The sequence below is a fragment of the Trachurus japonicus genome, chromosome 21 (genome assembly GCF_045865225.1).
Source record: "Trachurus japonicus isolate A0001 chromosome 21, Traja_1.0".
In the NCBI taxonomy this organism is placed as follows: Eukaryota; Metazoa; Chordata; class Actinopteri; order Carangiformes; family Carangidae; genus Trachurus; species Trachurus japonicus.
Window position 1 is genome coordinate 5,980,598 of NC_140927.1, and position 27,192 is coordinate 6,007,789.

At 44.2% G+C, this 27,192-nt stretch overlaps 2 protein-coding genes across 2 annotated transcripts in view; one reads left to right on the forward strand and one right to left on the reverse strand.

Annotated features, from left to right (window-relative positions):
* The window catches only part of arglu1a (arginine and glutamate rich 1a), a 420,179-nt gene that overhangs the window by 392,125 nt on the left and 862 nt on the right, over positions 1-27,192 (reverse strand). The gene's annotated exons all lie outside the window — the stretch shown is intronic.
* The window catches only part of lypd6 (LY6/PLAUR domain containing 6), a 64,834-nt gene continuing 49,981 nt past the window's right edge, over positions 12,340-27,192 (forward strand). Inside the window, exon 1 of the mRNA XM_085765775.1 lies at positions 12,340-12,516. The gene's annotated coding sequence lies outside the window, so the exon portion shown is untranslated. The remainder of the gene's footprint in view (positions 12,517-27,192) is intronic.

A 27,192-nucleotide genomic window follows, 5' to 3' on the forward strand; every position in this document is an offset into this window, starting at 1 on the left:
ACACCTTCCCTGCCCCTGGTGTTCCACTTAGGTAACCCTGTGTTTCTTTATACGCAGTATTTCCCAGAACCTCTCCCCATGTACAGTACTGTGCAAAGGTTTTAGGCACTATAATAAGCTACTTTCATGAATAGTCTTTATTTATGGATTAACTTTACCCAAAGTTCAGTCAACAGAAGAAACCATCATCTGGTGTGACCACAGTTTTCCCAGGTTCTTGACTGGCAGCTTGTTGAAGCATCTTGGAGAACTATAGTTCTTCTGTCTCTTCATGTAATCCCAAAGAAACTCAGGGGGCTTTCACACCTACCTCGTTTGGTCCGGACTTTCGGACTTTCCAGATAGTTCGGATCAAATTGACAGGTGTGAAAGCTGTCCGGACTAAAGACCGAGTCTTTGGTCCAGCCTCAGGACGTGGTCTCGGTCCGGACTATCCTGGACCAAGGTCCGCTGCTGCGTAGTGTGAAAGCATTTTTTTGGAAGGTTCGAACTATCAGACCAAATACAGGAAATATCGTCAGATGCGCTCGTGCCGAAAAAAGTAAATAAACAGAAAAAAAAGGAAAGAGGAGCCGCGGCAACACTTGGGGAGAGGAGGAGATCATATTATATCCAGATTTGGTCAGAGGGATGGGTGTGTCAGTGTAGGCTACACTTGTAAACGTTTACACGGAATTAAACAGGAGAGTGTTTAATATAAATCTCCAAACGATACATGCAAGCCTATTTTTTTATATAATGACCCGAATATATATTTTTTCCGCCGAAAAAAGTCTGAAAAAGACGGATCAGCGGGTGACACATAACAACGTCTGCCCCAGCAAGTCAGAGCTTTTATTTCTCTCACACTCACACACACACAAGTGACCTGGAGAGATGCAGCCGCATCTGACAGGAGGATCGCGCGTGTGTGCGCATAGCGTGTGTGTGTTCCCCTCCACTACACAAAACAGCTGATCGCTGATCTCTGCCACTCTGATCAATGAGAGCATTTCGCCGCGGCACAACCCTCTTTTTTCTCTCCTTTCATCAGCTCTAAACTCACTCTTCTGCACCGCGATTACAGACCACAGTGTGCTTTCCAGCAGTAGGCTATATTTTTTCTTTTTTTTTTTACACATATTTTTATTTTATTCTTTTCAGAGCACTTTCTATGCGCTAACGTCAGACGCACGCTCATCCGTCATGACGTCGGTAGATCCTTTAGTCCGCTGTCATAATAGCAGTGTGAAAGCGAACTTTACTGGACTATATGGAAACAATGTAACAAAAAAAAAAAATTAAGTTCGGACCTTGGTCCGGACTATTAGGTGTGAAAGCGCCATCAGTCTTCTTCTTGTCAATTCAAAAAGGTATTTTTGACATGGCTCTAATGTTTGGGTCATTGTCTTGCTGCAGAGTAAATGTGGGACCGATCAGAGGCCTCTTGGATGACAAGGCAAGGCAATTTTATTTGTATAGCCCGTTTTTACAAACAGTTTGTCTTAAAGGTCTTTACATGGCATCATAACATCCTCTGCCCTTAGACCCTCACATCCACTGAGGAAAAACTCCCTGGAAAACCCTTTTAACAGGGAAAACCAGGAGAAACCTCAGGGTGAGCAACAGAGGAGGGATCCCTCACCCAGGACGGACAGACGTGCAACAGATATTGTTACAGACAAGAAAACAGTTTATAGTTTATGACACAGAATGTGGGAAACATGGAAATGTTAAGAAGAGTTGAAATGGTACTGTATAATGGATAAGAATCTGAAGTGGCTAAAATGTTTGCACAGTGCTGTATATCAGTGTTGTTTTCGTTAACGATGACGATGACGAAATTATTTCATTGACGCCCCTTTTTTTCATGACGATAACGAGACGGTGACGAGATAAACATGGCTCTCTGATGACGAAAACATGACGAGACGTGTGTGAGTTTTTGTTGACGAGACGAGAACGGACGTAAATGTTAGTGGTCGGGCTGCGATCGCCTCTAAATTCCATATTATGGATTGTCATTACTCTAAGCTTCACATGATTTAGCAACGGCTCCGTCAACAACAGAACAACGCTGCTGAGACGAGCCGCGGTGCGCCCGCCGCCCGGTGCTTGTGATTAGAGTGGCAGAGAGCAGCAGGCAGTGATCAGCTGCTCCGGTGACCGCGGTGCAGCCGCTCCGCGGCACTGACGGGTGGATGGTCAGACGTTCAAAATGCATGACATTTCTGCTTACTGTGCGTATAACCTGTCAATTAAAAATCAACAAGTATCTGCAACGCTGCTGCATCCCATCCTTGTGTGGTCACACCACCACCTGGCATGCAGCAGCGCACATTCTGCTCAACACACCTGCCGTCACTCGACCAGAAGATATATGGACGTATTATAAATATAATCCAGCAGAAAAAAAACTGAACGCACTACTGTTACCACTTTATGTGTGTGTAGGCTAATGCATAATCCTTAGACCATAAAGTATTTGCCATTGGGTGGAAACATTATGTGTAAAACCATTCCTTTATTGAATTAATTTGTTAAAATACTTTTTTCTTTTTTTTTTTTTACTAAAACTGACTAAAACTAGACTAAAACCTTTTTGAATTTTCGTCGACTAAAACTAGACTAAAAGTATCACATATAGAAATGACTAAAATTGACTAAAACTAATAAGTATTTTCGTCAAAAAGACTAAGACTAAATCTAAAATGCCTGCCAAAAACAACACTGCTGTATATCACTGTTTTAGTGTTGAATGTTTTTCCTGTTGGCTGTCTGCTGTTGTTTGTCTTGTTCAAGTGTGTCAGATGTTCTTTTTCTGAACATTGTCTGCTGTGAGTTTCGAGAGGGACCTGTGTGCAGGGACCAGGGCGCCGCCATTAGCCCAGCTGATCCATACCGGAAGTCATGACCGGAAGTTGCTCTTCTTCGTGTATATTATTTCTATGTTATTCTAAGAACCCCCCCTCTCTCTCTGGCCTGTCTAGCCTCTACCTGCTCTTTTTACTAAACTTAACCAACTCCTTTCTTCATTGCCTAACCCTAACCAAAGCACCCACCAACGACATTTCATTTATTTTTTCTCTCTCTCTCTCCTGGTCTGCTGTCAGCAGGAGCGGCGCTAGCCGTTAGCCGTTAGCAGCGTTTTTTAATAACTCAATAACTTAATAAACGATCCATGCAAAAAAATATTTAGTTAGCTCAATCATGTTGTAACTAAGATAAACAATATTAAAACAATATTTTATTATGGACCATTGAGTTACTGAGTTATTTTTTTTATCTACATAGAAATGATACACATGAAGAAGAGCAACTTCCGGTCGTGACTTCCGGTATGGATCAGCTGGGCTAATGGCGGCGCCCTTGTCCCTGCATACGGGTACTCTTGTCTTTCTCAGATCTGTCAGACATAGGGTGCCATGTCATAATTCTGACATCCCATTGTTCCAAATTCTCAATGTTTCGACATCCCACTGTTCCGACGTCACTTGTTCCCAAATCTCAATGTTTTGAACTGTAACCCTTACCCTCCACCTAACCCCTAACCCACATCCCATAACCCACCGGGGGCCGGTCAGCACCGCGGAGAGCTCCCCAAACAACCCGGGACCCCAGCGTGTCATTTGCACACAACTTGCACCAGAGTTAAAGGACAATTCCGGGCAAATTCAACTCCTGGCTGTATTTTCCTAACATTTAGGTCTAAAAGAAGGAATCTGAAGATTTTCAGTTTAATGTCTCCTGTTTTGCGATAGTTGTGTCTGTCCCCGCATCGCCACGGCAGCGATAAATGGGAGCGGATGCAAGTTCCGCTGCTTAGGCTGTTTCCATCCCTCAAAGCCACAGACAGCGTCAGATGGCGACTCAAACATGCACCCAGAAGTTTATTTACTTCAAGCAAGCCGACATGTTTGTAAAACTAGATCTAATTCAAAGTCTCCCGGAGTCTCGCGCGAGACCCAAGTTGACGCTCGGTGTGTTCAGGTGCAGTCGGAAGCTCCCGTTTGTGTCATAAACACAGGAATATCAACTCTTGACTTGCTTGAAGTAAATAAACTTCTGGTTGCATGTTTGAGTCGCTATCTGACGCTGTCTGTGGGAAAAATTTTTTACTTCAAGCAAGTCAAGAGTTAATAAACTCTGGGCTATCTATTTTGGTTTTGTCCCAAATTAAATCAATTCTGGTATGACATTTTCAAATGTTTTTCTGAGGTATATAACGAAGGTTACGTTATTGTAACCCTAGTTATATTAACACAGGCGGAGCCCTCTACTGGACTCTATGGGTATATCTCTCCTCCAATCGCGTACGCGCGATGGCCCACTGAAATTTGCATGTACGTAGCCGGCCACTATGGCGTGCCTACCTTTCCCACCCTTTAGCGGGCTATATAAGCAGATGCACCGCCAGCTGCCCTCATTCCACCAAAACTTCAGCGTAAGACGAAAGAGCAGCAGGGCCCTAAGTAGAGGGCTCCGCCTGTGTTAATATAACTAGGGTTACAATATCGTAACCTTCGTTATTTCTCACACAGGCTTCGCCCTCTACTGGACTCTATGGGTACAGTAGGCGAAGCCAGATTTATGTACTCCTGCCGCGGGAGAGGCTCCGCCCACTGACCACACCAGCTACCGGTTAGGTACCAAGACCCAGTCACCACTTTATTAATCTTAACCACCGTATGGAATGATAACGGGTCCAACTTCATCCCAGTTAGCAGCACCTGGCTAGGCTGGGTGAAGTTGTGGTCTAACCTCGCAGGGGTCTCAACCCTAGACCTCCTGCGCACCTCATTGACAGTGTCCTAGCAGAGCACAGTCCAATGCAGGTGCATGACACCCTGTGGGGATCAAGTATTTAAAACACTTGACACATCCTTCCTCTCACATGTCCTGTGACCCTACAGTGAGCACAGACCTGGAGAAGGAGCCTGATACATCCAAGAGATAGAACCTTATGAACGGGCAGGGTGAAGACCACGATGCCGCCGTACATATGTCCTCAACACTCGCACCACTGAACAGGGCCGTAGACGTCGCCACACTTCTTGTGGAGTGCGCCCGGACCACAGTGGGCGGCTCTCGACCCGCTTGACTGTAGGCTGAGAGGATGCATTCACACAGCCACCTCGCCAAGCGTTTCTTGGACAGGGCTCTGCCAGCCGTCCCGTCACCATAACACACAAACAACTGGTTGGTGTTCCTGACAGTGGCTGTTCGGTCGACATAGTATGTCAACGCACGCACAGGGCATAGCTGCAGTTTCGCCTCCCTCGAATCCTCATGAGGGGGAGGGTGAAAAGCCTCCAACTGGATGATTCTGGACCGAAATGAGCTCCTTAAGTTCTTAGGAAGAAAGGAGGGGTTCGGTTTAAGGATGGCACCACTGCGGTCCCCGCGAAGGAGTAAGCAACTCGGGTGGACTGACAGGGCACACAATTCTCACTCTCTTGGTTGACGTCAGAGCAAGAAGCAACGCTGTCTTGAACGACAACACCTTTAAGGAGGAGCGTTCCAAAGGCTCATAGGGGTCCCTTGTGAGGGCCTCGAGCACCAACAGCTGCGCCTTTTCCTCCTCCAGCCTCTTTAGCCGCTGCGTCACCGTAGTGAGGGAGCCAAAGAGACCGTCAGTAGAGACCGGTGCAGCCAGAAGATCCTCTCGGTCCCTTCTGGGGAGGGCGGTGAGACCTAGCCAGACGTGGCGAGAGCCGACGACCGACAGTGACATCACTCGTCCGGCAGCAGTAGCAACTCCCTGTCTTGTTCATCTGACCGATGGTCCGGCCGAGATACTCCATAGTGTCAGGGGAAGGGGGGGCGTCGCGCGGGAGTGAAGCCGCCGCTGCTACGCCCAGCACACCTAGGTTGTTTGCTACTGCTGCTAGTTGCGCGCCCAGCTGGAATATCTTGTCAAAATATTCCAGCGTGTCCTTATCCTGCGGCAGCGGTGGTAGTGGCTTTCTGTGCCCTGACCAGCCGGCTGAGTGCGGGATAATGAGCGCAGCCAGAGCGTCTTCGAGCGGGGGCACACCGGGGAACACAGTCTCCGTCTCACCCTGCACACGCGGAGGCGGCTCACCGGCTTCGGGTGCAGTGGGGGGGGCAGGGGAAGCCCGACACACTCCGCTGCAGTCGTCATGACTTACGGGAAGTCGAGCTTGATAGAAGCGGCGCCAAACACCGTCGAGCCGTCGGAGAGGGAGAGTTCATCCTCCTCGTCTCGTAGCGGCGGCGAGTCTACAGCAGAGGCTGAGGCGGGTCTGGGCGGCGAAGCTTCATCAGGCGGCGTGGAGGTGGTGAACGCTGGAGCGGCGTCCTCCTCCTGCCGTCGCTTCTCCAGCCCGGCGGTGGCGTGCTTCCTCCCGAGACACTCGAAGCAGAGAAGATGTGGGTCTGCCGAGGCGATGATGCCGTTAGGGCAGGCCGGCAGAGGCGTTGTTCCTGAAGCGGCGACTCCATCCTTGGAGCTAATGTGACAGTGGGCACTCGCCGACGCTGAAAGTAAAAGGAATGAGGGCAGCTGGCGGTGCATCTGCTTATATAGCCCGCTAAAGGGCGGGAAAGGTAGGCACGCCATACTGGCCGGCTACGTACATGCAAATTTCAGTGGGCCATCGCGCGTACGCGATTGGAGGAGAGATATACCCATAGAGTCCAGTAGAGGGCGAAGCCTGTGTGAGATATAACTGTAATATTTCTCCAGATCCTCTCACCGCAATTCTAGGTGGCTCTCGACACCTTTCTATGCTCACCAACTTGCACCGTAAAACTATACAATATGGAATGGTCATTGCAAAAAGGAACATCTTATCTCATTGGAAAAGTGATGAGGCACCTTCCTTTAAGGCCTGGCTTTCAGAAATCACTAATTTGTTGCATATGGAAAGGATTCGACACAATGTATCTCTCAGCTCTGCAACCTTTGATAGGATGTGGCAACCATTTCTTCTACATCTGTGTCAAGAATGACCTAAAAGTAATACTTAACTCTCATACATCTTTGTCAACATAACCCCATGTTTTTGAATTTTATGTAATACCTGGTACGTTCTGTATGTCAAGGTATACTGTTTCTGAGCAGGGCCCTTTTATTCTTTCCTATATTTGAAAGGTGCTATATAAATAAAGTTTATTATTATTATTATTATTATTATCTTCTTTTTTTTCTCTCTGTCTATTTGTCTATGTGTATTTTCTCTTGAGCTAGTGATGTGTTTTTTATAATGTCACAGTTTGTCTGTTGTCTCGTTTATTATATTGAAAATTTATAAATAAAATACAAAAAAAAAAAAAAACTTCTGGGTGCATGTTTGAGTAGCCATCTGACGCTGTCTGTGGCTTTGAGGGATGTAAACAGCCTAAAGCTGCGTTCACACCGGACCGTTTGTTTTTCTAGCTGGCGACGAGTTTCATGTTAAATCAATGCAAACGAGCGATTGAGCGTTTAATCGCTCAGGTGAAAAATCGCTGGGGCTCCGAGCGAGATGAGAAATCCCAACTCTCCGGCCGTCAGTCGCTTGTCGTTCAGCTTTGATTGGCTGCCGTAATCTATGTGTATGACAACTACTGAAATCATGGAAATGTGATATACAACTCCGCCGGTCCGGCAGAGCAAAGCCGGCTTGATGTTGTACGGCGCTTGTGGGACTTTCACAACTGGTAAACAGCAGCAGCAGGTACAATGTCAGCCGTGCTGGACAGATACAAACGGGAAGAAAAGAGCGAATGGAATCGCTTAAATTACGTCATCAGAGCGATCTGTTGTATCGTTCCAAACTGACAAGCGACTGCAGCTGAGTGACAGAGCAATTTTTTTGGAGCAACACGAGCGTCAGCGACAAAAATAAAAGGTCCGGTGTGAACGCACCTTAAGCAGCAGAACTTCAATCCGATCCCATTCATCGCTACCGTGGCGATGCGGGGACAGACAACTACTGCAAAACAGGAGACATTAAACTGAAAATCTGCAGATTCCTTCTTTTAGACCTAAAATGTTAGGAAAATACAGCCCCCAGTTGAATTAAATGGGTATTTTTCCGGAATGATTAGATATTGGAATTATGAGCAGACCCCAGACATAGAACAGATTGATTAGCAAAAAGGACAATGGTACCAGCTGAGAAGATCACTGGACCTGGACTGGACCTGGACTGGACCTGGACTGGACCTGGACAGGACCTGGACTGTGTTAGGGAGGAATTTGTGGTGATGCCGGTGAAGAAGAAGAAGTACCAGAGTCCTGTATGTCTTATGCTGAAGGAGTTTATTTACTTGATCACGGAGAACAGAAGAGTCTGTACAGGTGCTCCATTTACAGATGCACACCAATCACATACTGGATGCAAGTATTGTTACATTAACAATACAGTGAAAGTTATAGTGTCTAACTGTCCCACATTAAACTGTCTAATAACAACTCTCAAACCAGAGGAGTCTGTGATTTAACTCACAGTAACAGTACGTTGTCATGTCATATGTAGTTTTAGCTCATGCACTTTCCTGTCCTGTCTTCTGAACGGCTGCTCCTGACGTTTTCAGAGCAACACAACAAAAGTCAGCAGTAATCTCAGCTCCCAGCCCCGTCCTCAGTACAGCGTCTCTGAAGCGTGTCTGTTTGAGTCCCTGAACTGACACTGAAGACATCCAAACTGGGAGGAACCCAGCACAACAACTACCATGCTCCATCAAATCACCCACTCTCTTTTGCTATTGTTTTGATTGGGACATCCCAAGAGGCAAATGTTACACACTTAGGTTTTTAAACCAGGATTTAGTTACACCCAGCTCTAACAAATGATAATGCATGGATAATGATAGAAACAGAGGCATGCAGAGGCTGGATCTCTTCACACTGATGTGCTGCAGACTGGAGACCTTCCTTCCATCTGTCAGCACAGACATTAAATCATTGCAGGTTTACATCAGTTTCTTCCTGTTGATCCTCTCAACACATCTCAAACCTCTGTCTGATGTCGGCACATTCTTCTCCATGTGTCCTCAGGCTGTGTGTTTCATCTGCCCATGATTTAGTGTACATCACAGCAGGTGATGTACACACACATTACTGAACTGCTCTGACCTGTAACATGTCGTTTGAACTGAATTTATTCTCTCACACTCTTTTACCTCATTCACATTTCAGCTGCTTTGATCTTTTCCTTTCAGCTTCATGTCTTTCTACTTGAGTGACAGTTTGGTTTGTTTTTAGGCTGTTGGAGGAGGGTGGACACCACATGAGGCATCTTGGCCTCAGATATGTGTTTTTCACATCTTAAAGCCCCAGTATGTAACTTATTTGGCTTTTTATGAGCAAAAATCAAATATGTCTTTCATAAATACGTATTTCACTTTAGTGGAATCTCACCCGCATACAAATGAAAGCTTTCTGGTACCTTAGAATGAGTTGTTACAAGTTGTTACAAATACATAAGTGGGCGACGCACCGAACCGAGGCGGCCATGTTGCATCGCCATTTTTTACGTTGAGTGGCAGCGTGACCGTAGGTAACCACAGAAACTGAGCGGAGCTGTGGGCTCGGCCTGTTAAAACTGTCACCACTGTGTAGTGTGAGGAAGGACGGAGGCACTGGTGTTGCATTCAGGTGCAGTCAGACAGACGGCCGTCGGCAAACCAACCGGATGTCATTTTACTCCACCAGAGAAAGACGGTAAAACAATACCACATCACCATGACAACATATTGTCACCTGTATTGTTTTGCCTCGTGCTGGCGGACCACTTGTTTACATAGAGGCTTGTTTATCCTGTTACATGCAGCGTCTGTTGTCTGTCTGACGTCTGCCCCATTTCACATGAATGCAACATTAAGAATACGTTCAGATATGCAACCGCACCGCTAGATGGGGGGAATTCCTACATACTATACTGTACCTTTAAGAAGTTTTAGAAGAAGTGTTTTGATATGTTTGTTCCAAAGACAGAACAGTTTTTCTAATTCTTTCGAATCTGAAAACAGATTGCACATGACCAGAAGTGACATAGGAACAGGGGAGGTGGGTGTGGTGTCTGTCTTCACCTTCATGCAGCTGTAATTCTTCACTAGCTTCCTCTCAGCTCAGTGTCTAACACTGCATATTCAAATTCATGTTTCTGTCTTCCAGTGTTTAAAGCAGATAACAGCGGCACGGCCGTTTCGGCTAATGCTGTGTTCAAGGCAGGCTTTTGAAACCGTAAGTTACAGCTTCAAGTCACAACTACGACTTGGTAGCGTTCCAGGTAACCCGTAGCTCGTGTTTTTACCGTCCTGTTGTCTGTGAAAGTTCCCTATAACGGCCACTCGTAACTTCCGACCCGTGAACTCGTACCAGATCGAACTGGTGTGACTTCACAGGAAGGAAAAACACAAAGTACGAGTTTCCTTGAACGCACCATGAGTTAGCAGCCCCCGCCCTTGTCAGGCATCAATTGGTCCTCGTGCTACGTCACCACATTCACGCGCATCCCTTGGCTGCACACACAGCCCTTCATGCCGTTCTCTCCCCTCATTGGATAACACTTGTATCCCACAAGGAAAATTTTCTCCTCGGGTTACAGCAGAGCAGAGTGACGGAGAGACTCGTGTTTAGGCTGAAATACTTCATGTAAGTGATTGCTGACGGAAAATAGGACTATTTAGGACTTATATTAACAAAAACATTCCACTGATATCTGCTTTAATTGTTGTAATTGTCACTGCTGAGTCTGCAGCAGCAGCCACATCCCAGCTGGGTCAAAAAAATAAATAATTAAAATACCTAGATGATTCTGTTGCCATGTGGAAAAAGGTCAGATGAGACGAAGATTGAACTTTTTGGTTTGTACTCCAAGCGCCATGTTTGGCTAAAAACCAAAAACACCATCCACAGCACACCATACCTCTGTATCAAGAAGTCATTTTTGTTTATTTATGAATTTTACTCTGTTTTTATAGATAATACATTTTCTTGCATTTTGGAGAATTGTGGAAGTAAAGAAACAGACGTGTAATGTGTGGTGTCTATTCCCAGTTTCAGCAGCAGTCACATTGTTAGTTAATTTCATTTTGTTTGGAAATGTACTGTTATGGAAGTAACAGATGCAGTGACTCTGAAATACTTCATGACTTTTCCCCACACTATCATATCATTTTTACATTTGTCTGTTGTCTTGAACCATTTTTGATAATTTACTGTAATATGTCCCATATTCCATTAGTATTGGTTTTTGTTGTTGTAATTCAAATTCCTTCCCACATCCCCTTATAATTTTGGTTAACTTGTTTTTATATTTGTTTTATATTCATGTTCAGCCTCTTTGTTTCTTCAAACTCTTTCTGTGTTTAAGTGTATTTTTATTTTTAAATGTATTTTGTATCCCTTTGTGACCCATGGTTGATGTGTGCATTTTTGTTTTTTTGGTAACTTGTTTTAGACTTTTATTATTATTTTTTTTAATTATATAATGATGTGAAAAATGCTTCATACATTATCAATATAATTTTCATTACACACAATGTCCTATTTTTGTGTGACTTCTCTAATGCAATAAATGCATCGGTCCTCACTCTTCTGTAACTGAGTTTTTATCGTTTTAATTTTTTTTTTTTTTTTAACCTCGTTTCTCTTGTAGTTTCCATCATAAATTGTAGAAAATGACAGTTGGACACTGATGTTGCTCATTAATCGTCCCCTCACTGTATTGTTTTCATTGTCATCGGTGAGTATGTTATTGATTGCACTGGCTGGTTATTTTTTTATGCTCATACTATACATTGTATTGGTGAATACATCAATCATGTTGTGCTTATTAGGATTCAACAGATCAATATTTAAATCAGCACATAACTTTCTGAAAACATCTCCTTTATCCAGTCCTTAACTATTTTGCTGCTGGACCCTGGTGCTGTATTTATACAGCTAATTGCTATATTTCATTTTGTTTTATTTATTGTTATTTTAAACAGATTTTTTTTATTTTTTTTTACATTCTATTAAGTTGTTGATCACAGCTGACATGCTTTCTACTAATTGAAGTTTTTATCCACATACAAGGGCTAACCAAAGGACTGTTATGTTAACTAGATGAAAACTGAACAAATTTCACCTTATTTGGCAGCACAGAAGAAAATGTGTCTGTGCTTCCTCAGGTCTGTAGCCTACTGACCAACACCAGAGACTTCCTGCTCCAGTCAGATCAACACACAGATCCTCCGAGGTGCAGGTGTTCTACTTGTCTCCAGTTGTTTTCCTCCAGCTCTCTGATCAGGGGGGTAGGGCCGCCGCGGCGCCGCCCACAGGCCGCTCCCAGCCAATCAGAGTCGGGCTCCAGCGACGACCTCTGATAGGAGCGGAGCAGCATTTCACCTCCGTCTCTGGCCTCAATGGAAAAAAAGCTTTTACTCCGTAGAGTGTGACGGAGCCGATCCGCCAATGGGACAATAATCCTGACAGACAACAAACAGAGGAGACGACACTTCCCCGCAGCGCCCCGGGACCTGAGCCGGGACCTGATCCGGGACCTGATCCGCTCTGACAGCTGGAATCTCTCTGGAGAAGTAAGTGCTTTGATTTGAGCTGCGGCCGCAGCGCGGTCAGGGATCAGGATCAGGATCAGGACCCGGCTTGGACAATGCTCCAAGACAAACCACCTCCAAAATCATTGTGTGCAAACACCCGCAGCAGCAGGGCTGGCTGCAGGGGGGGGGGCGGGGGGGTCGGCTGCTCTGGTGTGACCCATTTTGACCTCCCCACCACTTCTATCACACCCACCCCGAGCTCTCTACATGAATAACAAAACCTACCAGGGCCCCCCTCCCCTCTCTCTCTATCTGTCCTACTTTATTATTATTTTTTGAATAGAAACTCATCTGATTAAAAGCTGGTATCAGTATCAGATCAAACAGTCTGGTGGAGCGGCCTCAGACAGCCAGGGATTCTGCTGTGATCATTCTGCTCATGAATCACATCTCTGTTTGTGTCTGGTCAGTTGCATTGAGTGATTTCTGATGTGAGAGGATTGTGTTGGTCTGCTCCATCAGCAGTGTTTCCATGGAGCTTGTGTGTGTGTTTGTGTGCAGCAGGTGGATCATCAGCTCACCTGCTGCAACATCGTGGAGAAGATGTTTTTGGGTGGAGAACCCCTCCTTTGTTTTGCGGGCTCTGTGCTTCTGTCAGGGCTTGTGTATCTGTGTTGGAGTGGCATGTGTGTGTGTGTGTGTGTGTGTGTGTGTGTGTGTGTGCGTCACTTAGTGTCTTGCTGTGCTGCATGAAGCTCCTGTCACCCGGCCCTCTGTCACCAGAGCTTGGTGTGTGGATGAGGGTTTGACCAGAGTGAGGCTCTGAGTCCACAGGGTCCGGCCTCGGAGCGCAGCCGCGGCGTCACATCCATGAAGTCGCTCTTTGTTCAGACGGATCATGATGGAAATGAATCGTGAATCTGTTTCAGACACACGATGTAGTGAAGCTGATTGATTATTGGACAGAATTTACCACATTGTGGCTTTTTTTTATACCTTCATTCTTCTCTCCCTCTGGTGTGTCCACAAAACATTCTTAAAAAGCTCTAAAAATGACACTTTAGATAAATGTAGGCTTGTTATGATGACACAAACACAAACTGGTGAAGTGAATTTAAAGCTCAGAATTAGGAAAAAATGCTGTTTGTATTGTTAAAGGGATAGTAGCATTTTTTAAAAGTGGGGTTGTATGATCTACAAATAGTCCCTAAGTACTTTAATTGCAGTAGAAGACGAACAGACCCAAAGAAACGGCCTATTTTCACGGCCTAAAAGAGGTTTTATGTGAAAAAAAAACACAGTTCCATTGTTCGCTATAATATAATTTTTTCCAGCCCCTCAAAGTGCAGGAAAAACACAGTTTTTATTTGGACCTAACCAACTGCTGATCGGCGGGCGCTAACCCTGGGCAGAGGGATACGTGAGTTGGTTAGCTCCAAATAAAAACTGTGTTTTTCCTGCACTTATAGCGAACAATGGAACTGTATTTTTTTTCAGGTAAAACCTCTTTTAGGCCGTGAAAATAGGCAGTTTCTTTGGGTCTGTTCACAACACTGTATGTTGTAAATCTCTGGGCAGGGCTATTATGGGCTGGCGTTGCTAACGGGAGGAGTGCAGAGTCTTCTACTGCAATTAAAGTACTTAGGGGCTATTTGTAGATCATACAACCCCACTTTAAAAAAATGCTACTATCCCTTTAATGTGTTGGGGAAATATAATGTCTCTGAATAATTTTAGTTGGAAATTGAATAATAATAATAATTGGTCCAAACTGCTCAGCAGAGGAAACAGAGAGATGACCAGACATCTTTGTTGTAGGTCTCTTACTTCAATGTCTGTTTATGTGAGCGACCATCACTCTGTCTCCAGTCCCTGCTGATTGGGCTTCTATGAGGCCGATTGTGGCTGTGTGTATAAATTGTGTTAGTGCTGCAGCAGTGATGGATGGGGGCCTGGGAGCCCTATGGCCCCCGCTGTGTGACGGATGAAGTCTGGAGCTGTGACACTGACACGGCTGAGAAATGGGCCGTGGACGGTGAGGGAAAGTGTTCACCCTCATTAGAGCAGACAGACACGTTCCATTGTGGAGCGGTGCAGTGAGGGGTGGGGGGGGGGGGGGGGCACATCTGTTACTGTCCTCTGCCTCTGTGGAGGGGCTGCTCCCCTCCCCAGGTGTGTGATGAAGAGGTGATGAAGACCACTCTCCTCGGTCGGTGCAGGAGCACATGATGCCTCTCAGATCCACACTGAGTGCTGCGTTCAGGACCATTACACACGCTGCCCCCCCCCCCATTAGCTGATCTCTGCCTCACAGCTGATTCTCTGAACAAACACCTTCAGTAGCCTCATCATCATCATCATCTTTATTCACATATATAGAACAGGTATAAAATCATTAAAATATTTGTAATTTCATATGTGAAATGTACAAAGGAATATTAGGGCCAGCCAAAAAAAAAAAAAAAACAGCCAAAAAAAAAATCCAGCACAGGAAAAAAAAAAAATCCGGCACAAGAAAAAACAAAAAACAGGCAAAAAAAACCAAAAAACTATAGGCTCTTGTAGTAGTATTTGTAAATACTACAAATACTACAGGAGAGGAGGAGAGGAGATAGGCCTATCCTGTATAGTATTTGTCTTTGTAAATACTACAGGAGGAGGCAGAGACCAGCGGTGGTCTAGTCACAGAGGTGTCTCCAGTCATGTTTAATCACGCTAAACGTTAGCTCATATAACGTCTCTATGTAACTTATAAATGATTGTGTGTGTCTGTTTATTTTGGGGGGGCAGCCATAGATATGGGGGACGGCAATGAAGAACATGCATTGCTGATTGCTGTACGTTGAATGAATGAGTGTTTATTTCGATCACAGCATCAAAATTTCAACAGAACAAATTCAAGGTAGTAACAAATACTATACAGCTGGTCGAAAAGGGTTGCGGCTGAAGCAAAGCTTATAGCTGCCGCACCCTCATTTCTCATTTCATTATTAAAAACCATAAGCAGTCTGATCGGAATGGCGCATATACATACACGTCACACACATACATACACCTACACAGTACGTCCCCCACCGACCATCCTATATCCACAAACCTTCACAACTCAAAAACAAAACAGGTCTAAATTTCCTAGGTTATATTACAATCCCATATCAATCCTATATGCTAAAAAAACAGTCCGAATCAAACAAACAAGAAAACTTCGTGTTTGTTGCAAAATTAAGTTAATTATTTCCCTTTGTTGCTCTCTACATTTTCACTTCTGTACTTTTCAAAAATATTATTTTTAAAGATTGTTTTTATATGGGCAACATTTTTACTATCTTTAATATCTTCTGGTAAGCTATTCCAAAGTTTCACTCCACAGACAGATATGCACATACTTTTCAACGTGGTACGAGCAAAAGGTTGCTTTAACTTCCCTCTCCCTCTTAGGTTGTACCCTCCCTCTCTTTCCCCAAACATTTTTTGGATTTTTCCTGGAAGTAGATTGTGCTTTGCTTTATACAAAAATTGTGCAGTTTTGCAGTCCACTAGATCTCTAAATTTCAATGCTCTTGATTTTAAGAACAATACATTGGTATGTTCATGGTACCCCACATTATGCACTATTCTTATTGCACGCTTCTGCATGACACATATCGTGTGTAAGGTGCTTTTATATGTATTACCCCAAACTTCGGCACAATAGGTCAGATAAGGAAGAACAAGAGTACAGTACAGTGAGTATAACGATTTATAATTAAGTATATGTCTTGTCTTACATAAAATACCTATTGTGCGTGAAAGCTTGGACCTAACATATTTAATGTGAGGCTTCCAGCACAAGTTGTGGTCAATGATCACACCTAAAAATATATTCTCATATACTCTTTCAAGCTTAACTCCGTCAATTTCTACTTCCGTCTGTATATCTAGATGTTTATCCCGCTTTCCAAAAATCATATATCTGGTTTTTTTAATATTTAAAGATAATTTGTTAACATCAAACCACAACTTGAGCTTTTCTAGCTCTCCCGAGACAACCTTCAAAAGTTGATGGAGGTTCTTCCCAGCACAGAAGACATTCTAACCCTATCATCAGCAAAAACCACACAGTTAAACATATTTGAGACATTGCATATATCATTGATATATAAAATAAATAATTTTGGTCCGATTATTGACCCTTGCAGCAGGGGTGGGACACGGAAGTGATTCGTGTGCCGATTCTGAAGTAGGCCTACTGCTTAAGTTTTCTTGTTTTCATTGTCATACTCCGGCATTGAGACAAAGTTAATCGGCTTTATTGTTCACTTTTATGGCGCTGCAGAGTTTGGCAGCCTGTCTGTCACTCTGCTGCTGTCATTGAGCCGACAATCGCTTGTCGCTTTGGTCAAGCCTCTGCAGTTTGTTGTTTTTTTCCCTGGATTTTTTTTTTTTCTTGTGCCAGATTTTTTTTTTTTTTTTTGCCTGACTTTTTTTTTCTCATGCCAAATTTTTTTTTTTTTTTACCTGACTTTTTCTTTTTTTCTTGTGCCGGATTTTTTTTTGCTTGCTTTTTTCCCTTGCGCTGGATTTTTTTTTTTTTTGGGCTGGCCCTAATACTCCTTCGTAGAAATGGGACACCCTGCTGTTTTCTTGTCTGTAACAACATCTATTGCACGTCTGTCCGTCCTGGGTGAGGGATCCCTCCTCTGTTGCGGAAAAAATCGATTCATGTAAAAATCGAGATTCTTATTCTCTAAGATTCTGAATCGATTCATAATCTTCAAAAATCGATTTTTTATTCAGTTTCCTCCGTCTCAATACGCGCCCTCCCAGCGCCGTACACAGCGCTGCAGCACGCCATGGTGCTAAAAGACGCTCGTTAACCGCCTACAAACGTTAACTGATCTGATTTAAATGCTCTATTGAATGTCTGTGACTAGGCATGTGCCCATCAGCAACCGACCTTCTATTGAGGAGAGAGGACGATCACTGCTTTTTTTTGTTTTTTTTTCCCCCGTTAAACACACACGCGCTCCAGCTGAGCAGCCACATCCACTGCGCTCTGGATCAGCTGATCGGTGCTCAGGTGACGTTAGATCTTCACTTTTTTAAACTCATACAAAGTGCAGCCAAACAGCAGGCTGAAGAGAGAGGACCAGCAGCAGCAGCTCCTCTGACAGCTCCTCTGTGGCGCTGCAGACAGGCTGCAGGTGAGCTGGCGTGAGAGTGGAGTGCCGTTTTTTTTTTTTTTTTAGCAGCGCCTTTGTTGGTTACAGGTGATACATGTCTATGTGCATGTGCATGAGAACTGATTTTGAATCGAATAGAGACACCCAAATATTCACATCCCTTCAGTCCAGGCTTTTGAAAAGAGAGTAGCCTATAAAATCAGCTTCATGTAGCAGTTTACTTTAAAATGGTTCAAATATATTGCTGCTGAATAAATCTGAAACATGTGATGTGCATTTTTTGGGGGAAATATGGCTTCTGATATAATAGTCTGTAGACATCATCATCATTCAACTTTTTCACATGGTCTGGTGTTAATAAAGCAAACTTAAAATCGCAAAAATAAAATCAAGAATCGGTTGAATCGAATCGATTTGTGAATCGAATCGGTTGAATCGAAAATCGATTTTGAATTTAATCGTGACCCTAAAAATCGGAATCGATTCGAATCGTGAGCCACCCAAAGATTCACATCCCTATGACTCAGTCTTGGGTTAGGTGGTCTTGACCACAACACTATACCAACATCTGGTGAAAATGTCATGCTAAAAGCCCCATTAGAAATATACAGTAGGCCTATTAACTGAGTAAAAGGTTAAAGGGATAGTTCACCCAATATTCAAATTTCACATTATCTACTCACCCTCATGTCGAGCCCCGACATGAGAAATTGTTCCGCTGGTCAGTGCAAATCACGAGACACAGGAAGAGCAGTGAACCAAGACACTGGGAGCTTCCGCTACAAACAAGCTTAAAATATAGACTTATTTAATTTTTTACGGAACAATTTCTCATGTCGGGGCTTCAATACAAGAGGGACATTACAGACAAGCAGTATGGAGGTATTTGGATGTTTTTTGGTGTGTCTTTTTGGACGAAGAAAGTTAGTATCCATTGACAACCATTATATGGACAAATACTCCTGCGCGGACCCCCCCGTAACTCAGAGAAGGAACGGAGGACTCTGAAAATTCTCACAGCTCTTAGTCGACATGAGGGTGAGTAGATAATGAGTGAAATTTGAATTTTGGGTGAACTATCCCTTTAATGCATTCAATAGGCTACTTCTAAACCCAGTACAACACAACGTAATGACCAAGCACTGGTATGAATATGACCATGTGTAGTTTTAAGTATGTGACTGTTTTGGTTGCAGTGTGCAGCAGTGAGGTCACTGGCAGCAGGTTGTCACTAGTGGAGTGGACTGAGTGATGAAAGTTTAGACCTCACAGTGATTTGATGATAGATTTCAGTTTATCAGATTGAACATGTCAAGAGGAAACATGGAGGAGGTGTGGGTGAAGGAGAACATGTGAGCCATGGCTCTGCTTCATGGAGGGAGCGTCACACGGTTCTGCAGAGACAGATTTGGCTGCATGGGTGGGTCACATGTGTTTCCTCTGTGACAGCCTTGTCACCACGGAGATGTTTAATGGTTCATGGCAGTTTGAGGGTCACTGCTGGTGACTGAGCTGAGCTGTTCCAAACCAGTCCAAACCAGTCTAATCCTAACCCTGACACCATTTGAGGCTGAGTATGTTTCACTTCAACATGCAGAGGAGCTGGGGATCAAACCCCTGATCTTATGACTCTGTGACTGATTCAGGGTCTGTTTCTTCCTGTCTGACCTCTGTATGCTTCTATAAGAACAAATTATATGAAATAATACAAAAGCTAAATTTGTTCCTTTTTACACTGCCTACTCCATCTAGTAATGACTACTATCTTATTTAAAAATCTTTGAATCCTTGCATGCAGTAGTCGAGTTGTAAAAAAAATTCAGGGGGGATGGTCAATTTTTTTCACCTTATTAAAAAAAAAGGGGGGGGGGGGGGGGTTAGTGTAATTCATGTAAATTATATTATACAATTCTAAATTATATATAAATATATATATTTTATTATTATTATGGAGCTCCTCCAATAGTACCAACTCAGCTGGGCTTTCATTGATTTGCCATCTTTATACAGCACTGTAGGGGGGGTCTGGGGGCACTCCCCCCAGAAATTTTTTGGGATTTTTAACACATAAATAAGGCATTCTGGTGTACTCTGAGGAGAAAATAAAGGGAGAGGCAACATTGCTTCAGATAAAACATTTTAAAAAGCCCATTTAGTAGGCCTACTGACTAAACTTCCTTTCATTGTAATGACAAGAATGAAAGTGAACTCAGAACTGGTCTAGTGTGGAGCTGTGGCTGGAGAGCAAAAACAAAACTCTGACCGAGAATAGTCACTCCTCGCGCTCATAGACGTTAGAAAAATGTAAACACACTAACGTCAGCGGGTCACTTGCAGCTCCACGCCGGACCGGGCCGGTCCACTGACCCACCGGCGGTCTGCCCCTGCTGGCGCGAGTCACCACGATTGCAGAAACTTCTCCCCTTTTCCGTGATTCGGAACCGCTCGGAACACTATCTATCGCTAGAGTTCAGATTGTCACCTTGGTTACCTGGCTGTTAACCAATAAAACACGGAGGAGGATTCTCGCTTCTACAACACTTCTCTCTGATTGGTCGTGGCGTCGTGCCTGTGTTGCATTCACTGTGACCGGGAAATTACAAAACTACCTTCTCAGTTAATGTGCGCTTCTGTTTAACTCCGTCTGAGAAAACATCCTGGACCTGGGCTATATAAGAAATGTTCGGGGCTAGAGCCGGGAATGCCCAGGCCAGGCGACAGCCTGAATATAATTATAGTTATGTCCAACATTTCATGTAAAAAGGGGATGGAGAGGGGGGATGGCATTTTTACAGGGGGGATGATTTTGATCGTTTTTATTTCAGGGGGGATGCCATCCCCCCCCATCCCCCCTCAACTCGACTACTGCTTGCATGTCTGTCTAGTCTTTTGCTGTTTTAAATTGTGAATTCTAAATGACTCAATCAGAAATCACATTTACTTTTCTTTTTTATATTTTATACTTTATTGCTCTGTAAAGCACTTTAAATATGAAATCTACTATAGAAATAAAGATGCCTGACCTTTTCAGCTGATGGCCCACAGGCCAGCTCTGACAAATAAACAGGATGTAAAGAAAAACAAACCAGATGATTCTCTTATTTCTGCAACAATAAATCCACAAAGCCACAGAGAGGCTGTAATGACGCAGCAGCTCCTCTGTTGAACAGACACAGCACTAACAGCTGTATTTGTTGTCAACATCCCATATACAGTAGTTTCTCCTGCATCAAATGCACAAACACATTGATCTGTTGACCGCCTTTTGGTTTAACTTTACACATGCTGGTGTGCCACTGGCTCAGCTTGCAGCGTGCATTCCTCTGAGGCTTTGTCCTGACGACAGTGGCCGGTCTCTCACACACACACACACACACACACACACACTCCAGCTTTCCTGTTGCTCCTTCACTGTCAATGCAATTAAAGCATAAAGAGCACCAAACATGTGTTGGGAGTTGTGTGATGTGTACATGATGCATCAAGAGAATGGTGCAAGGAAACGCCCCGCCCTCTAAAAACATGGTTAAAGGACAATTCTGGGCAAATTCAACTCGGGGCTGTATGTTCCTAACATTTTAGGTCTAAAAGAAGGAATCTGAAGATTTTCAGTTTAATGTCTCCTGTTTTGCGGTAGTTGTGTCTGTCCCCGCATCGCCACGGCAGCGATGAATGGGAGCGGATTAAAGTTCTGCTGCTTAGGCTGTTTACATCCCTCAAAGTTGGAAGTTGATATTCCTGTGTTTATGACACAAACGGGAGCTTCTGACTGCACGTGAACACACCGAGCGTCAACTTGGGTCTTGCTCGAGACTCCGGGAGACTTTGAATTAGATTTAGTTTTACAAACACGTCGGCTTGTTTGAAATAGATAAACTTTTCGGGTCATGTTTGAGTCGCCATCTGATGCTGTCTGTGGCTTTGAGGGATGGAAACAGCCTAAGCAGCAGAACTTCAATCCGCTCCTGTTCATCGCTGCTGTGGCGACACAACTAGGTCTACCACAAAACAGGAGCAATTAAACTGAAAATGTTCAGATTCCTTCTTTTAGACCTAAAATGTTAGGAAAATACAGCCCCGAGTTGAATTTGCCCGGAATTGTCCTTTAAATAAGCCTGCAAGTTTATTATTGGGCGTATCAATCATTATTTATTATTTGCACGGCTGTCACCAGTGTGCTGTTGCATGACTGTGATGTATAAGAGCAGCACAGATGACTGTGTGTGTTTTGCCCACACTGCAGGACACATGGAGCCCACTGCCGGCCGTCTGCTGCTCTCCTCATTTCAAGGCTGAACACTCTCTTCATGTATTCAACAGGAGCAGCTCCCACTGGGACCTTTCTTGCTCATAGGGCCTAGGTAGTTGTCGTAGTAACATGGAGGAGATGAGCATATGAGGATGCTGTGTTTGTGATGCGCAGCGCAGTTCTCATCTGAGTGAGTGTGAGCTGATCAGGGCCAATATTCACATATCACACTTTATCATCTACTAAGCTAATCGCACTAAAAGTCTCTATTCTGTGCAAAGAGACAAGTTTTCTCACAATAGACCATACGCACGGGAAGGGGGGTGCTGCCGGGGCTGCAGCCCCCCTGTCAGAGCGCCCGCCACCCGTGCCGGAGTATCTTAAATGGTGCTGATTAAATAATGGCTCTAAAAAATGGTTAATTAGGTGAATCGTGTCGCCGCTGCAACCTGAGCGCGGTCTCCCTGCCCCTCTCACCCACACACGAGGGTCCTGTATACTGGGCTGCACAGCGCCCAGCCAGTCTCCCCTCCAGAGCTCCGGTCACACACAAAACCATCTGCTCGGCAACGACGCCGTGGAAAAAAGAAGAAGAAGAGGAAGCGCGAGACACAACCTGACGGCCCCGACCTGACCGTGTCATTTCTACATTCTTGGGCTGAACCGGGCTCGAACTGGCGCGTCCAGTCGGGTTGGTTGAGTCGCTCTGGCCCGTTGAGAACTCAAATCTAAGCCAATAGGGGTCCATGCAGACAGGGAGCCCAAACAGCCAGGCAGCCCAGCCCGGAGGCAGAGGAGGGAGAGATAACACAGCAGCAGGTGTGTGTGTGTGTGTGTGTGTGTGTGTGTGTGTGTGTGTGTGTGTGTGTGTGTGTGTGTGTGTGTGTGTGTGTGTGTGTGTGTGTGTGTGTGTGATAGGCCTACCTGCAAACCCCGAGATGTGTAATGTGTATTAAGAGAAACACATATTTCAGGACCCTGACTTGTAGGCTGAAATATATTCAAAGGCTTAAAATAACAGGACAAGTCTTATTATTCAGCAGTTTAGGCTCAAGCATGTGGGAGCCTCCTTTCATGTATTAATAAATCTGACATGGTGGATCAGGAAAGTGTGCCCCGAAAAATATAGCCTATATATTTAACATAAAAGGGGTTGGAAATTCGAACCTGATTTGGGGGGATGATTGACAGCCCTAGTGTTGTGTAGGTGTGTCTCTTGGTCTGGAGGAATAAAGTGAAGCAGAGTTGCTACTGGACACGCTATCTCGTCTCCTGTCCGTTCACGCCTCCGCGTTGTCCATTAATCTCTGATAATGGACACCTCGTCGGGCATTATCCCTTACATAACCACTGAATGATGTTATCTAAATGATGTTAATAATAATGATCAATCTGTCTCAACGTCGACCCTAGCTTTAATCAATGACTCGTGTAGAATCTGAACACTTTACAGCACCAAACACGGTGTGTATGTGTTGATTGAATATTTTCTTTTTTTCTCTTTACAAATCTGTCTTCGTCCTGTGATGGTACATCATCTCCACAGCAAGTAAACCGGTGCCATGAGGCTGCTTCGTTTCTCTCAAGTTCTTGAACATCTAAATGAAATTATATGAATCTTCAGTGACCTGGCAGGTATTAAATCAATAAAAGATAAAAAGCTGTGCCAGACAATACTTGCCTTTAAACGTACTAAATAAAGACGCAAAAACTGCCACCGCAATCTGTTTCAGGTTTGGTTGCGTGTGCTAAATAAATCTATTTGCATCTACTCCTCCCAATATTTTACGCATTCTGGCAGAAACGCCCATATTTGCATATTCATCAAGGCAAACGCGCTAAATGCATCGCGTATGCTTTTTTGACGATTTGAGAGACGCAATCCTCAGTGCACCAGATTAGTAGATCAGCTTGCACATTTTTTTTGCAGGTGACATCAAGTTTGCACACGTTTTTATACAAGCAAACCTTTAGTAGATCAGGCCAACAGTCAACAATACTCTTACTACTTCCTCTTCTTTGTGTTTTTCTCCTGCTTTGTCTCTCTGCTCTTCATCTTCTTAGTTCTCTCCCTCATCTCCTCCTCCTCCTCTTCGTCCTCCCCCCTCTTCTTCTCTGTTTTCTTCTTTGCCCTCATTTTATTTCATCAACGTGAAAAAAGTGACAACTAAATGTGGTTTTATGAACCAGAAAAAATGTGTCATGAGTAAACAACACTCTTCCCTTCTGCTGGATACTGCTTGTACTGATACTGATTATTTCCTCATCCAGTGGAGCAGCGTCTGGATCAGGACTGAGTCTGTCCACACAATGGGCCTCATTCACCAATATCTTCTTAAGAACCTTCTTAGATTATTTCTTAAGTTGTTCTTAAGAGGTTCCTTAAGAAAACCCTACGTCAGATTCATCAACGCGTTCGTAAGCCTCAGAATTGTTCGCAGCTGTGTTCTTATGCCATCTCCTCGTAAGTTGAGGGCGTGTGCCAGGTGAGTCTAATTAACATATGATTAGCATCGGTAACCGCCCCATCAATGCCCGTAAAAGGGCATGAGACTGCAGGGCCGTGTGCACACAGAACCCACAGGCACTGAGCAGAGAAGGTGAAGTGAGAAAGAAAGTTGAAATGCGCAAATGAAAATCTGGGAGGGAGCACCATGACTCCAAACGTAAAAAGAACTGAAGTAGTGAAGTGGTGCTACTGCGGCAGGAATGAAACAAAGAAACAAAGAAACAAAAGGCTTATATTTAGTTTATATTTTTATATTTATATTTAGGCTATATTTAGTAGCGTCAGCAGTGGATGCAGCTCTTCGGGTTGTTATCAGAGAGACCACACTCTCACGTGTGCCATCATAAATATCATCATATTATCACATATAAAAAAAAAACAGTTGTGTGTAGTGTGAACACTTACAGTAAGTGCACTGTTGCAGCCCGCAATTAGGAAAAAAAAAATCATATCGGCAGCTGTATGCCCCCCCCCCCCCCCAAAAAAAAAGAGAAAAAAAAAAACAACTGATATGAATTAAGTGTCTATAATGTTTTTTAAGAGACTGCAATGATTTGTCAATTATTATTATTAATATATATGATTATTAAAAACATCATAAAAGATAAGAAAATAATTCTTATTCAAATCATATAATATCATACAACGGCAGAACAAAAGAAAATGCTATAATCGGTTATTTTTGCAGAAGTCTCAGCACCTAAAAGTGCCTAAGTATACTCCTGACTGTTCGTAGATTTTGTTCTTAGTTAAGAACAAATTCTGGATAAGAAAACATTCATGAATGCCACAATCTTCGTAAAAACTTCGTAAGTAGGAGTTAAGAACAAATTTGTTCTTAAGAACGGTTCGTGAATGAGGCCCATTGTCCTGAACTGTCTCCTGTCAGTGAGGAGGCTGGGCCTCTGGCTGCGGTTGTCACACTCACTTTCAGTCCTCAGACCTGGATCTGTCTGGGAACATGCTAATTGGATTTGTTAAGGGACAAAAGATGTGCGTCCTGAGTGGATTTCTGGAGCTTTTCAATGCAGCCTGAATGTTGGCCACATAATCCAAAGTGATCTGAGTGTATCACAGAGGCTGTAATGTGTGTTTAGTGGATTGTCTACTGGAGATACAGCAGACTGACTTGAGCCTGACACATGGACCACAAGTTGAAACATATTTCAGCTCCATATTATCACACCCAAAAACACTGTTACACGACCATTGATGTACACTGGGCATGTGCACAGATTGTCTACTCTGCAGGTGGTTGATTATTTAAAGAAAATCCTCTAAACAAGAAACTGTGGTGAGATTTCTGTACTATATCAGATGAAAGGGAGATCAAATTTTGAGGTGCCAGAAAACAGACTGTGAATAGTGAGACTCGGTCAGAAGACAACGCATATGTAGCCTTTGCATCACTGTTGGCTAAAGTCTGAGTTTCTGTCATGTAGATTTAAACACAACCTTAAAGGGATAGTTCAACATTTTTGGCAAATTGGCCCATTGCCATAATCCCTATACGTAGTCATAGCAGTAGGTTCGTTACCTTTAATTGTCGGTGCAAGCTAATTTTAGAATGGCGGAGCAGAGCCGCGAGCTGCTCAGAGATACGCTACGGAGGCTCATGGGATTTCTTGGTTTCTCTCATCAAATTCATTAAAGCTCACGGCTCTGCTCCGCTGTTCTAAAAATAGCTTGCACCGACAATTAAAGGTAACGAACCTACTGCTATGACTATAGGGATTATGGCAATGGGCCAATTTGCCAAAATATTGAACTATTCCTTTAAGTCTTCAAGCTAAAATGGGTCCAGTGATAAGTAAAGTCAGATGTAAACATACTAAAATAATGGTTCAGCATTTGTTCCCATCAGTGTACCAAGCCGTCCACGTCTCTGCACTCAGCTGTTCAGACCAAACATGTGGCATAAGCCATTTTCCCACTAAAATTAGCGAGTCGACCCGCTAACAATCGGCCTTTGGCCCGTTTCCCATTGGCCAAAATGAGCCGAGTCTGCCCCCCCGCTGGGAGATCAGACAGAGCATAAACCAGTCGCTCTGCTCTCATCCGCGGTGCAAGAGACACACACAGTGTCATGCCACAGCCGCCCGCCGCGGAGTGTCCGTCCGCTGAGGCAGACGAGGTGTCTGGCTGACCTGGAGCACTAGGACCACGGAGGACAGAGAGTCTGCTGCGGCCATATGACGGACGTCCGTGGCACAACACGTCAGTTAAACAGACTATCGCTTCTTTTCTTTCAATCGTTTTTGGTCAGTGTTGTTTGATCTTTTGATCCCAGTCTTGAATGAGAGCAGAGCTTTGTTTTGGTACGTGATATGAGACGCGACCGCCGTGATGACGTGGCGTCACCTAACGCTCAGCGTCATCACGAAAATTAGCGGGTTGACCCGGGTCTGACGTTCCCACTGCCAGTGTTGCCAACTTGGTGACTTTCTCGCTAAATCTGGCGACTTTTCAAACCCTCTTGGCGACTTTTTTTGTCAAAAGCGACTAGCGACAAATCTAGTGACTTTTTCTGGTTTGGAGACTCGGCCCTGAAAGCTCGTTATCACAGCTGTTTTCAATGAGCCCCGCCCCGTCTCAAAGCACTCACCGGCGCTCAGCCTCACACAGTAGTGTCACGGAACGGCCTCCACTGCATTCAGAGACGTACTGCTCCACGCCACCGGCACTGCTCCACGCCAACAGCTACCACTAAATGTTTTCACCCTGGAATGATCCAAGTCACACAAACACAGCACATCCTGAATGACAGGCACAGAGCGAAGGGGCCTGTGAAGACA